Source organism: Giraffa tippelskirchi, chromosome 3, assembly GCF_054371585.1.
Source record: "Giraffa tippelskirchi isolate mGirTip1 chromosome 3, T2T-mGirTip1v1.2.pri, whole genome shotgun sequence".
NCBI lineage: Eukaryota > Metazoa > Chordata > Mammalia > Artiodactyla > Giraffidae > Giraffa > Giraffa tippelskirchi.
This window is the reverse complement of record NC_137277.1, coordinates 70,739,429-70,753,642: the sequence shown is the minus strand read 5'-3', so window position 1 is coordinate 70,753,642 and position 14,214 is coordinate 70,739,429. Positions and strand designations below refer to the sequence as shown.

Sequence of the window (14,214 nt, the reverse complement as noted above, 5' to 3'; positions counted from 1 at the left end):
TAAAAAGTTCTTCTTGAAATGTATCCTATTGAATGAATGCAGTATATTTAATATTCCAGGTGCTTCTTAACCATGATTACTTGCAGGTGTTTTCTCTGTGAATGAGAAGATTAAAGTTGATACTTGTTGAATATCTTCTATATGTAAGATATTATAAACTTTTACCACTTATGACAAACAGTAAATTCAGTTGTCCTTCTTTCTTTTCTTACATATAGAAATAAACTTGCTTAGGGTTTTTTGAAATATTCATAACCCAAGTCCTTTATAAATACTAGTCTTTTTATAATTTTATGTCACATTTTACCTTTCTTTGATCTCCAAATTTGTTATATAATTATTAAAACATACACTTGCCAGAATTCCCACTGTTCTCAAAGTACAAACTGTATTTCTATCTGATCATAATTTTTTGTAATCCATTTCCAAAATTTCACTTCCTTGACCCATTACTCCTCTCTTGATATAACATATTAGCTTTCTTTTTTCTTGAAGGTTGAAAATATTTTCTTGAAGCCTACAACAGTGGCTCACAACCATTAGTGTGCGATATTTCTAAATTATGATTGAAAGCAGAGGCAAAAAATGCTTTCTAATATGATTCTAAATGAATACATAGAAAATATATAGGGCAGGTATCTGTTGGATCATCGAAAAAGTGAGATGGTTCCAGAAAAACATCTACTTCTTCTTTATTGACTATGCCAAAGCCTTTGACTGTGTGGATCACAACAAACTGGAAAATATTCTACAAGAGATGGGAATACCAGACCACCTGACCTGCCTCCTGAGAAATCTGTATGCAGGTCAAGAAGCAACAATTAGAACTGGACATAGAACAACAGACTGGTTCCAAATTGGGGAAGGAGTATGTCAAGGCTGTATATTGTCACTCTGCTTATTTAACGTATATACAGAGTACATCACGAGAAATGCTGGACTGGATGAAGCACAAGCTGGAATCAAGATTGCTGGGAGAAATATCAATAACCTCAGATATGCAGATGACACCACACTTATGGCAGAAAGCGAAGAATAACTAAAGAGCCTCTTGATGAAAGTGAAAGAGGAGCGTGAAAAAGTTGGCTTAAAGCTCAACATTCAGAAAACTAAGATCATGGCATCTGGTCCCATCACTTCATGGAAAATAGATGGGGAAATAATGGAAACAGTGACAGACTATTTTGGGGGGCTCCAAAATCACTGCAGATGGTGACTGCAGCCATAAAATTTGAAGACGCTTGCTCTTTGGAAGAAAAGTTATGACCAACCTGGATAACATATTAAAAAGCAGAGGTGTTACTTGCCAACAAAGATCTGTCTAGTCAAAGCTTTGGTTTTTCCAGTAGTCATATATGGATGTGAGAGTTGGACTATAAAGAAAGCTGAGCACCGAAGTATTGATATTTTTGTATTGTGGTATTGGAGAAGACTCTTGAGAGTCCCTTGGACAGCAAGGAGATCCAACAAGTCCATCCTAAAGGAAATGAGTCCTGAGTTTGGAAGGACTGATGCTGAAACTGAAACTCCAGTACTTTGGCCACCTGATATGAAGAACTGACTCATGGGAAAAGACGCTGATGCTGGGGGAGATTAAAGGCAGGAGGAGAAGGGGAGGACAGAAGGTGAGATGGTTGGATGGCATCACCGACTCAATGGGCATGAATTTGAGTAAACTCCGGGATTTGGTGATAGGCAGGGAAGTCTGGCATATTAAAAAGCAGAGATGTTTCTTTGCCAACAAAGATCTGTCTAGTCAAAGCTTTGGTTTTTCCAGTAGTCATGTATAGATGTGAGAGTTGGATTATAAAGAAAGTTGAGCACCGAAGTATTGATATTTTTGTACTGTGGTGTTGGAGAAGACTCTTGAGAGTCTCTTGGACAGCAAGGAGATCCAACCAGTCCATCCTAAAGGAAATCAGTCCTGAATATTCATTGGAACAACTGATGCTGAAGCTGAAACTCCAATACTTTGGCCACCTGATGTGAAGAACTGACTCATTTGAAAAGACCCTGATGCTGGGAAAGATTAAAGGCAGGAGGAGAAGGGGACGACAGAGGATGAAATGATTGGATGGCATCACCAACTCAATGGGCATGAGTTTGAGTAAACGCCGGGATTTGGTGATAGGTAGGGAAGCCTGGCGTGCAGCAGTCCATGGAGCTGCAAAGTGTCAGACACGACTGAGTGACTGAACTGAACTGAAGGCAAGTACATTATGAACAGAGAAAGTTAAAGGCATATAAATGGAGGTAAGGTTTCTACATCTTTCAAACTGGAAAAATTACAGCACTAGTAGACTGAGATAAGTTGTATAAATATAATATGAATCCCAGAGCAACTACTAAAAAACCTATAAAATGGGATACATTTAAAAATACTATGGCCCAAGTGGATATGTTAATATCAGATGAAATACACTTCAAAGTAAAGAAAATTACACAAAGGAGGCAATATTTAATAGTAAAAGTCTCATACTACCAAGAAAACAGCAATCCTAAATTTGCATTGCCAAATCACAGAGCTGCAAAATAAATGAAATAAAAACTGATAGAAATGAAAAGAAATATAGGGTCAATAGGTAAATATACAGTTATATTGACGATTTCACCAGCACTTTTCTTAAAATTAATGGAACAACTAGACAGGAAATCATCAAGAATATAAGATCATTCAACAGCATCATCAACTAATGGAATCTAATTAAAAATCAAGGAGAACTTCATTCAACAATAGCAGGTTGCACATTGTTTTCAAGTGCCAAAGGAACATGTACCAAAATAGACTGTATCCGGGGCTATAAGACAAATCTCAAATGTGTAAAAGAGTTGAAATTATTAAGCAAGTGCTTTTCAACAACAAAGGATCAACCTAAAAGTGAAGAACAGAAAGATTATATGAAAGGCTTCAAAAACTTGGAAGTTTTGTTTATCCATATGTCAAAAAGGGCATCGCATTTGTAAACACTCGGTATGTCAAAGAGGAATCGTCAAAGAAAAAAATTTTAAATGTGTGAACTATATAGAAATGAAATTGAACATATAGGTATTTATGTGATACAGTTAAAGCAGTTCTGGGAGAGAAATTTATAGCAAGTTAATATATTTAAAAGCAGAACATTTCAAATCAGTAATCTAAGCTGCCAGCTCAAGTACTTAGAAAACAGATTATCAAATTAAAGTAAGCAGAAGGATGAAAATAAGAAAGATAAGAGAAGAAATTAATGAAATGGAAAACAAAAACAATTGCAAAAATCAGTGACACAAAGAGCCGTTTCTTTAAAAGATCATAAGAGTAACAACATTTCAGTTAATATTAGTAAAGCAAAAACAAACAAAAAAATTACCAATATCAGATATTAAACAGAGATTTCACTGAAGACCCTCCAGATATCAAAAAATATTAAGAGGATGCTATGATCAACTGTGTACACATAAATTTGACAACATAGAAGAATTAACTTCTCAAAAAAAAAAAAATAATTGACTACCCCAATATTGGATAATTTGAATAGCCTTGTAACTATAAAGGAAACTGAATTTGTAATTTCAAACTTACTAAAGTAGAAATCTCACTACTTCTAGATAGTTTTACTGAAAGAATCCATAAAATGCTTAAAGAGGCGTTAACATTGTTCTACACAAGCTATTCCAAAAAACAGAAATGAGAGAACTCCCGAAATTCATTTTTATGAAAGTTTTATTTTTCAGACACCAAAGCAGATAGTGCAAAAAAGCAAACTACAGACCAATAACTCTCAGGAATATGGATGCAAATATTTCTAACAGAATATTAAATATAATTCAGCAATATATAAAAGAAGTATACACCAAGACCAAGTAGAGCTTGTTCCTGGGATGTAAGTCTTATTCAGCATCAAAAATCCAATAATATAATCAACCATATTAACAGGTTAATGAACTAAAGTATATGATCCTATCAACCAACGTTTTAAAAAATATTTGAAAATAATCAACACCCATTCATGGTTAAAAATCTCAGAAAAATAGGAATAGAAGGAAACTTCATTTACTTGTAGGATTTGGGTGTTTGTTTTGCTATCTGATTCATACATATATAACCAAAATGTTTTTGTTCTAAACAGACAATGTAAAACCATTAAGAGTATGTCATTACTGTCATAAATTTGTAGATATGATTTTAGATGAATTTTAATAGTTTATATTACATAATGTTTATGGCAACAAATAAATTCTAATATAGAACATTGTGTTTCTCATAAAGTTAATATCATTAATATTTAACATTTTTATTTGTAAAATAAATATAATCGATACAACTGAATCTAATATATGATGAAGAATTGTAGACTTATCAGTTTTTCTCATAATTAAACCTGAGTATTACTATACCCTTATAGCATATGTAAACATATACATATATATGAGAGGACTCAAATATATGCAAAATCCATAACCTCTTGAATTATGTGCAAATTATAGTTGCTACCTACATGAAGAATAGAGGGAGCCAAGATTAAGATTAAGAGCTAAAGGAAACTTTAAATTTATATATTATGCTCAAAGACTTTAATATTGGTTATACATATATTCAAGGAATTAAAGGAAAAAATATAGTAATAAGGAAACAAATGAAAAATTTAGCATAGAAACAGCAAATGCTAAAATAATTCAATGGTTAGGTAAAATAACTTAAAAAAATAGATAAGCTTAACAGCAGATTTTGGGATGGCAGAAAAAAATGGTCACTAACCTAGAAGATAGATGAGAGAAATTATCCAATTAAATTAATAGAGAAAGTAAATGATAGTAATACTGAATGACAGAGCCATAATCACCTGTAGGAAAAAATAGAGTGCTCTAACATGTGTGAAATCAAAATCATAAGAAGACAGCATAGAGAAAGGAAGACAGCAAAGAAAGTCCTGGCTGAAGAATTCCCAAATGTGGTGAAACTTGTCAACCTACAGATTTGAGAAACTTCAAGTTGAATCAGTTATAAAGAAAACCACTTGTAGTTATATCAGGCAATCTACAAGAGAAAGAGAGTGAGAGAATGATTAAGAGAATAAATGAATCTTGAAAGCATCCATAAAAAATTTTAAAGACACATTATATCTTTACATAGAGAAAGAAAAAAAAAAGCAATATGAATGGCAGCTGACTTTTCATTAGTATCAGTAAAGGTCAGAGGAGACTATGACAATATCTTTCAAGCATAAAGTAAAAGGTGTCATAAGAGAATTTTACACTTGTTGAAGTTTCAAAATTTAAATCAAAATATTTTGGGATAAATGAAACTACAGTGACTCACCACTGGCGAATTGTGCTTCAAGATATGCTAAAGGAGATTCTTTAATCTGAAGGGAAATGATATAAAAAGTAAATTCAAATGTGCAAAAGAATAAACAAAAAATAAACACTAGAAAAACTGTCAATAAATGTCACTATTTTTTAAAACAGAACTGTTTAAAGCAAAATTGTAACATTGTGTCATGTAGTTGTGTCATGATGTTAACATGTGACAGTACTACCACAAATGATGTGTACTATTGGACTTAATTGATTTACACTATTCCAAGGTTGTTATTATTTATGTGAAGTAATGCACATTAACTCCAAATAGACTGCTAACTTAAAGATGCGTATTGTTATCACTAGAGCAATCCACTAAAAAGTAATTCAAACATGTATAGTTAAAAACCTATAGAGAAAATAAAATGGAAAACTATTTTTTTTTTTATGAAAAAGACAGCAGGAAAAGAATAGAAATGAAAAAGCAGATGGACCAAGTAGAAAATAAAAAGCGATGTAAATATACAGACTAAATACACCAATGACAGGCTGAGATTATCAGGCAGGATTTAAAAAACATACAACTGTTTGATCTCTAGAAGACACACATTTTAAATATAAAATGATGTGTGTGTGCTCAGTCACTCAGTGACTAACTCTTTGTGACCCCATGGACTGTAGCCTGTCAGGCTCCTCTGTCCATGGGATTTCCCAGGCAAGAATACTGGAGTGGGTTGCCATTTCCTCCTCCAGGGGATCTTCCCAATGCAAAGATCAAACCCGTGTCTCTTGAGTCAGCTACCTTGGCAGGTGGATTCGTTACCACTAGTGCCAAATATAGGTAAAAAACAGAAGATTGAATAAACATGTGCAGTGCAAACAATAAGTGTATGAAAGTTGCTGTGGCTATCCTCACGCCATAAAGGTGATTTCAAGGCAAGGAATATTATCAGACATCGAGAGAGACAGCCCACAATGATTAAAAAACCGAGGTGTTCATTGAATAGCATTGCTTTTTAAGAAATAAAGCAAAATATTTAACAATTACAAGAAGAAAAAGACAAATTGACATCCATAGTCATCGATCTTAATGCCATTTTTAGCAATTGACAGAGCAAATAGGAAAAAATCAGTAAAGCTACAAAAAATGAAAAAAAAAAATGTTATCCACCAATTTGATCTAAGTGACATGAATAGAACACTATCGCAAACAACAACAGAGTATACTTTCTTTTTGAGTGTAAGTAGAATATTTACAAAGATGCATAATATCTTGTACCATGCTGTAAGACAATGAATTTCAAAATTGAAAATATTGCAGAGTATATTCTCTGGCCACAAACTGTCAAAGTGTTTTAAATCAAACACTTTACATAACAGCAGCTCAAAAAAAAGTCTCAAGGGATATTAGATTGTTTTTATCTGAATAGCAACAAAATATGACACATCAAAATTAGTAAAAATTTGTAAAAAAAAAAAAAAAACAGTTAAAGGGATATTTATAACTTTTTCTATGAGAAAAGATAAAATAATTAAAAATGATCTCTTGACCTTCAGAATTTAGAAGAACAAATTTAAAACAAAATAAAAAGTAATAATAATAATAAAGAATAGAATTAATGATGTTGAAAACAGAAAACAGTAAAGAACACTGATGAAGTCAAAAGTTGTTTCTTCAATAAGGATAATAAAATTAGCAATCCTCTCAGAAGACAGATCTAGGACAAAAATAAGAGAAAGGACAAATTACCTATTTCAGAAACAAAAAATTAAAGTGCAGATCCTACAGTCTTTAAAAGAATAGGAAGAAAGGATAGAGAGAAATATTATGTAACTTTTATGCCAGTAAATTTAGCATGTAAGATAAAATTGATGAATATTTGAAAAACTCGATTTACTGAAACTGAAGAAATAACAAATCTGAATATATATATAATGAAATATTTTTTTAAAATCTCTTGACAAGTAAAATATAAGAGCCAGATAGTTTAACTAAGTTCTATAAAAAAAAAAAAGTTATCACATAGATGCAAAAAAAGCCCGAGATTCAATCCAGTTGATGATAAAATTCACAATATCCTAAGATTAGAAGGGACATTTCTTATTCCAGTAAGGATGTTAAAAACCTTATGAGTGACATCAAAACAAATGGTGAATTATTGAGTGCTTTCCCTTAAGACTGGGAACAGGATAAGTGCTTATTCTAACTACAGCTGTTGAGTTTAGCATGATAGTAGATGTCTTATCTGGTTAATAGCTAGGAAAAGAAACAGAAGGCATAAATACTGGGAAAAAGAGAAGTAAAACTATCCCTTTCACGGGCATAATTTTTTACAAAAAAAAATCCCGTGAAATCTACAAACTACTATTACTATGAAACAACATTAGTCACGGGATAGAGGTTAATATACAAGAATTAATTGTTTTTATCTATCCAGATCCTAAAAGCTAAGATCAAGGCATCTAGTCCCATCATTTCATGGCAAATAGGGGAAAAGTGGAAACGGTGACAACTTTTCTTTTCTTTGACTCCAAAATCATTGCAGATTGTGACTGTAGCAAAGCAATTAAAAGATACTTGCTCCTTGGAAGAAAAGCTACGACAAACCTAGACAGAATATTCAAAAGCAGGGACATCACTCTGCTGACAAAGGCCCATATAGTCAAAGCTATGATTATTTTCAGTAGTCATGTACAGATGTGAGTGTTGGACCATCAAGAAGGCTGAGCACTGAAAAATTGATGCTTTCAAATTGTGGTGCTGGAGAAGACTCTGGAGAGTCCCTTGGACAGCACGGAGATCAAACCAGTCAATCCTAAAGGAAACCAACCTTGAATATTCATTGGAAGGACTGATGCTGAAACTCCAATATTTTGGTCACCTGATGCAAAGAGCTAACTCACTAGAAAAGACCCTGATGCTGGGAAAGATTGAGGGCAGGAGGAGAAGGGGAATGACAAGAGGATAAGATGGTTGGATAGCATCATCGATTCAATTGACATCAATTTGAGCAAACTTTGGGAGATAGTCAAGGACAGACAAGCCTAGTGTGCTGTAGTCCATGGGGTTGCAGAGTCGGACATGACTTAGCGACTGTACAACAACTAGAGAAAAATCTATTTACTGTAGCACTGCTTGCATCCTAAGTTGCTTCAGTCATAACAACCCTGTGGACCGTAGCCTACCAGGCTCTTCTGTCCGTGGGAATCTCTAGGCAAGAATACTGGACTGAGTTGCCATGAGCTTCTCCAGGGGATCTTCTAGACCCAGGGGTCGAACAGATGTCTCTTAAGTCTCCTGCTTGGCAGGCAGGTTCTTTACCACTAGTGCCACCCACTAGTGGGAAGCCCCCACTATAGCATTACCAAATTTGAAATATTTAGAATTTATTAAAGAAGATATGCTGAAATCAACAAAATATTGCAGAAACTAAAGAAGACCTAAAATAATGGAAGAGAGACACCATATTAATAGGTTTGAAAGCTTAAGTTAGTTAAGTGGTCAATTTCAACAAATTGACATATCTATTCAGTACAATTCTTAATGAAAACCACAATGGGAATTTTTGTAGAAATAGAAGTTATTTTTAGTATGGTAATAGAAAACAGTGTAGAAAGAAAAATTATTCTTGAAAGAAAAGACCAAAGTTGGAAGACATATTCTACCTGATTTCACAATGTATTTCAAAGAAACCATTTCCAGAATCAGGTAATATTAATGTGAAGGTTAAAGTAAAGTCACTCAGTCATGTCCAACTCTTTGTGACCACATGGAGTGTGTGGACCCCACATCCATGCTCCTCCATCCATGGGATTTTCCAGGCAAGAATACTGGAATGGGTTGCCACTTTCTTCTCTAGGGGATCTTCCTGACCCAGGGATCGAACCCAGGTCTTCTGATATTAATGTAATCACAGATAAATAGTACAGAGAAGGCAATGGCAACCCATTCCAGTGTTCTTGCCTGGGGAATCCCAGGGACCGGGAGCCTGGCGGGCTGCCGTCTATGGGGTCGCACAGAGTCGGACACAACTGATGCGACTTAGCAGCAGCATCTGATAAATAGTAAACAAACTCTATTGTAGAAGACAGAAATATCTACACATATGTGGTCAGTTGATTTTTCCATAAATGTGAGAAGACAATTTAATGGAGAAAAGATGTCTTTGACAAATGATATTGAAACAACTAGCTAAATATATTAACAAATAAGGCTTAACAACTAATTCCTACTTATGCTACATAAAAATACTTTACAATGAATTCAGTTCAGTTCAGTCGCTCAGTCGTGTCCGACTCTTTGCGACCCCATGGATTGCAGCACGCCAGGCCTCTCTGTCCATCACCAACTCCCAGAGTCTACCCAAACCCATGTCCATCGAGTCAGTGATGCCATCCAACCATCTCATCCTCTGTCGTCCCCTTCTCCTCCTACCCCCAATAAATTATAAATATAAAATTAAAAGCTTTTATAGCCTGCTACAAAAATTTCATTAAACATAGGAGAATCTTTCTATGAACTTTGAATAGACAGTGATGTCTAGAAATGACCCCAAAAGCACTATACATAACAGAACAAAAAATGATACGTGGGCCTTAATCAGTAAATGTTTTCTATTAATCTATAAACAGTATTTATAAAGTGTAATGGCAAGTCACATACATGAATCCGAAAAAGAATTTGTATTCAGGATTTATAAAGAACTAAATATCAAGAATAAAAAGACAGAAAAAAACTAAAAAAAAAAATGGGCATGAGACTGTGCTCTACAGGGAGTTCATCATGAAAATATAACAAAGGCTAATGATTACATGAAACTAGGCTAATATAATTGTTCAACAGGGAAATTCAGATTAAATGCATTGTGTTAACTGGGAGAAAAATCAAAAAAAGAGGGAATATATGTATTCATATAGCTATTTGATTTGCTGTACAGCAGAAACTAACACAACATTGTAAAGCAACTAAACTCCAATAAAAAAAATAAAAATAAGCACATTGTTATAGCATTACTAAACTGAGTAAACTGAAAAGATGTCAGTATCTGATATTGGTGAGAATGTGGAGCAAATACAACACTCTTACTGCTGGTGGGAATATAAGATGGTACAACTACTTTGGAAAGCAGTTTGGGAGTTTCTTATAGTGTTAAATGTAGACACATCCTATGATTTAGTAATTTCTTTCTAGATATTTGGAGAAGGAAATGGCAACCAACTCCAGTACTCTTGTCTGGAAAATCCCATGGACAGAGGAGCCTGGTAGGCTACAGTCCATGGGGTCGAGAACAGTCGGACACGACTGAGCGACTTCACTTGCACTTTCTTCTACATATTTACCCAGAAATATAAAAACATATGTCCACAAAAAGATTTTACATGAATGTTTGTAACAGCTTTATTTGTAACTCAGAACCGAAAACACCACAAACTTTGCTTGATAGACAAATGAAAAAACAATTTGAGATATATTCACTGGTTGGAAAGTAATGAGCAATAAATCATAAATATAACATCTGAAAAACTAAAGAAGAAAGATATAAAAGAATATATAGGATGGCCCACTTTTATAGCTACAAAGACAGACAAACTGATCTATGGTGATAGAAATTAGAGCAACAGTTACCTGGAAGAAGTGTGATTTGACTAGAAGTATGTATAGGAGATGCTTCCCAGGTGGCTCAGTCTGCCTGCAATGTAGAAGACACAAAAGACGCGGGTTCAATTCCTGGGTAGGGAAGATCCCCTGGAAGAGAGCACAGCAACCCACTCCACTGTTCTTCCCTGGAGAATCCCATGGACAAGAGGAGCCTGGTGGGCTACAGTCCATAGCGTTGGACAGAGTTGGACATGGCTGAAGTGACTGAGTACTCATGCACAGGTATAGAAGAGCTTTCAAGGATGTTAGAGATCTTCTATGTTTCTAATGATATGGTGGTTTTATAGGTATGTACATTTTTTCAAAACACATCTGGTTGTATAATTGTAGTCTGTGCATTTAAATGTGCATGTTTCATCTCCCACCCTCAAAAGTGTGAGGCTTGTAGACTCAGATATTCTGAATCTGAATCCAAGTTCTCCTCTAACTAACTATGAGCCTTTAGACAAGTTTCACAAAGAATTGCAGTTGCATAAGTATTGAGGGGATAATAGTAATCTCCACCTCACAAAGTCATGAAAACCCATGGAGGTAATATATGGTGAACATTTACCAGGGAGTTAAATGCCATCTACAAGGGCTTCCCTTGTAGCTCAGTTGGTAAAGAATCTGCCTGCAGTGCAGGAAACCTGGGTTCAATCTCTTGGTCGGGAAGATCTCCTGGAGAAGGAAATGGAAACCCACTCCAGTATCCTTGCCTGAAAAACCCCATGGACAGAGGAGCCTGGTGGGCTGCAGTCCATGGGGTTGCAAACAGTCAGGCACGACTGAGCAACTAACACTAAATGCCATCTCATTTCACGGTTGTACACATATCACATGCTAGCAAGGTAATGCTCAAAATCCTTCAAGCTAAGCTTCAACAGTATATGAACCAAGAACTTCCAGATGTACAAGCAGGATTTAGACAAGGAAGAGGAACCAGAGATCAAATTGCCAACATCTGTTGAATCATCGAAAATCAAGAGAATTCCAGAAAAATATCTACCTCTGCTACATTGACTATGCTAAAGCTTTCAGCTGTGTGAATCACTACAAACTGTGGAAAATTCTTAAAGAGATGGGAATACCAGGGCACCTTACCTACCTCCTGAGAAACCTGTATGCAGGCTAAGAGCAACAGTTAGAACCGGACATGGAACAACAGACTGGTTCCAAATTGGGAAAGGAGTGCATCAAGGCTGTAGATTGTCACCCTGCTTAGTTAACTTATATGCAGAGTACATCATGTGAAATGCCAGGCTGGATGAAGCACAAGCTGGAGTCAAGGTTGCCAGGAGAAATATCCATAACCTTGGATATGCAGATGACACCACCCTTATGGCAGAAAGTGAAGAAGAACTAAAGAGCCTCTTGATGAACGTGAAAGAGGAGAGTGAAAAAGCTGACTTAAAATTCAACATTTAAAAAACAAAGATCATGCCATCTGGTCCCATCATTTTGTGACAAATAAATGGGGAATCAATGGAGACTGTGAAAGACTTTATTTTCTTGGGCTCCAAAATCACTGCAGATGGTGACTACAGCCATGAAATTAAAAGCTGCTTGCTCCTTGGAAGAAAAACTATGATAAACCTAGACAGCATATTAAAAAGCAGAGACATTACTTTGCTGACAAAAGTCTGTCTAGTCAAAGCTTGTTTTTTCCAGTAGTCACATATGGATGTGCAAGTTGGACCATAAAGAAGGCTGACTGCCAAAGAATTGATGCTTTTGGACTGTGGTGTTGCAGAAGACTCTTGAGAGTCCCTTGGACTACAAGGAAATCCAACCAGTCTATCCTAAAGGAAATCAATCCTAAATATTCATGGGAAGGACTGATGCTAAAGCTGAAGCTCCAATACTTTGGCCACTTGATACAAAGAGCTGATTCATTGGGATGAATTCATTCATTCCCTGATGCTGGGAAAGACTGAAGGGAAGGGGGGAGATAACAGAGGGTGAGATGGTTGGATAGCATCAGCGACTCAGTGGGCATGAGTTTGTGCAACTCTGGGAGATGGTGAAGAACAGGTAAATTTGATGATTTGCAGTCCCTGGAGTTGCAAAATCGGACACTACTGAGCAACTGACCAACAAAAAAATGCCATCTAATTAAAAATATATGTCATACCATAAAAAGTGAATATGTTTTTTTAAAAATTATTATTGTAAACAACCAATAATTAAGTCAAATATTATTAGAGATGAATCAACCATGTTATCATTTAAATAACTCTCTGCCTTATACACCTTGAGTTTTTGAGGAAAACACATTGCCTTATTAAGAAGATACATTAAGCGCATTTTATTCAGTGTTATTTAGTATTCCTTAACATAGCTTATTTTCCATCTTTTTTGTAAGACAGTCCTCTTATATAAGTGTAGGCGTATATTTTGCATTTTTTAGTTCACCAGGGTAGACACTATAACATTTTTTTATGTTTAAAAGCCTTTGTAAATGAATAGTGAACTACAAAAATAACAATGCCTTAATTAAGTAATCTAAGCTTTATTTATAACACATTTTTAATTTAGATTGCCTATAGAATATAGCAAAATTTTAACATTTGTAGTAGATTAGTAAAAGCAGGGCATTTACAAGATTTAATATTGCTACCAGTTGTTATGTTATCTTGAGTTCTTACCATTAAATATGAAATATTTGTGATGCATTAAATAAATTAATGCCTTTACCAAATTTCTTCATAATGTTAATTAAATAAATCTTTATTTAGTGTTTACACTGTTCCCACTAAGCCACTGTGATATCAGCTGAAATATCACTGGAGAAAAAATGAGCTGGTGGACTTAGACTATCTGGGGCAGTTCCTAGTAAATAGACCAGAGGTAATTGTTTTATGAGGCCAAATTCAGATGACAGATACATTTTTTTCAGTCGGCACTGTGTTTTAAAAAATATTGTTTACTACCACTTAAAATTTTCCATATGAAAATTCAGATTTCTGTTCTCATCTCACATATTTAAAATTGACAAGTCTGGGTTGGAATTGCTCATTTCCAACAATTAACTGGAACTGAATAGCGGCTGCTCCCTTTAGAGCAGCTCAGGTTTTCCACAGACACCACCCAGCCAACCTCATTCAGGTTACCTGCCAGGTTTAACAAACCCTCTGTACTAGGAAAACAAAATAAGTAGTAAAGCTACAAGAAAAACTGCAGTTGGCACTATGCTTTCATTTAATAGGCACCAAATATTTGAGGAAAGGAGAAAAACAAACTAGTGGGGGAAAAGCTATGATAAAAGAGATGAGAATTTGGATAGGACTCTTGCTTCG

The 14,214-nt window shown here is 35.0% G+C and overlaps 1 protein-coding gene across 43 annotated transcripts in view; it reads left to right on the top strand.

Annotated features, from left to right (window-relative positions):
- GULP1 (GULP PTB domain containing engulfment adaptor 1) overlaps nucleotides 1-14,214 on the top strand; it is a 309,040-nt gene that overhangs the window by 259,479 nt on the left and 35,347 nt on the right. The window lies entirely within an intron of this gene.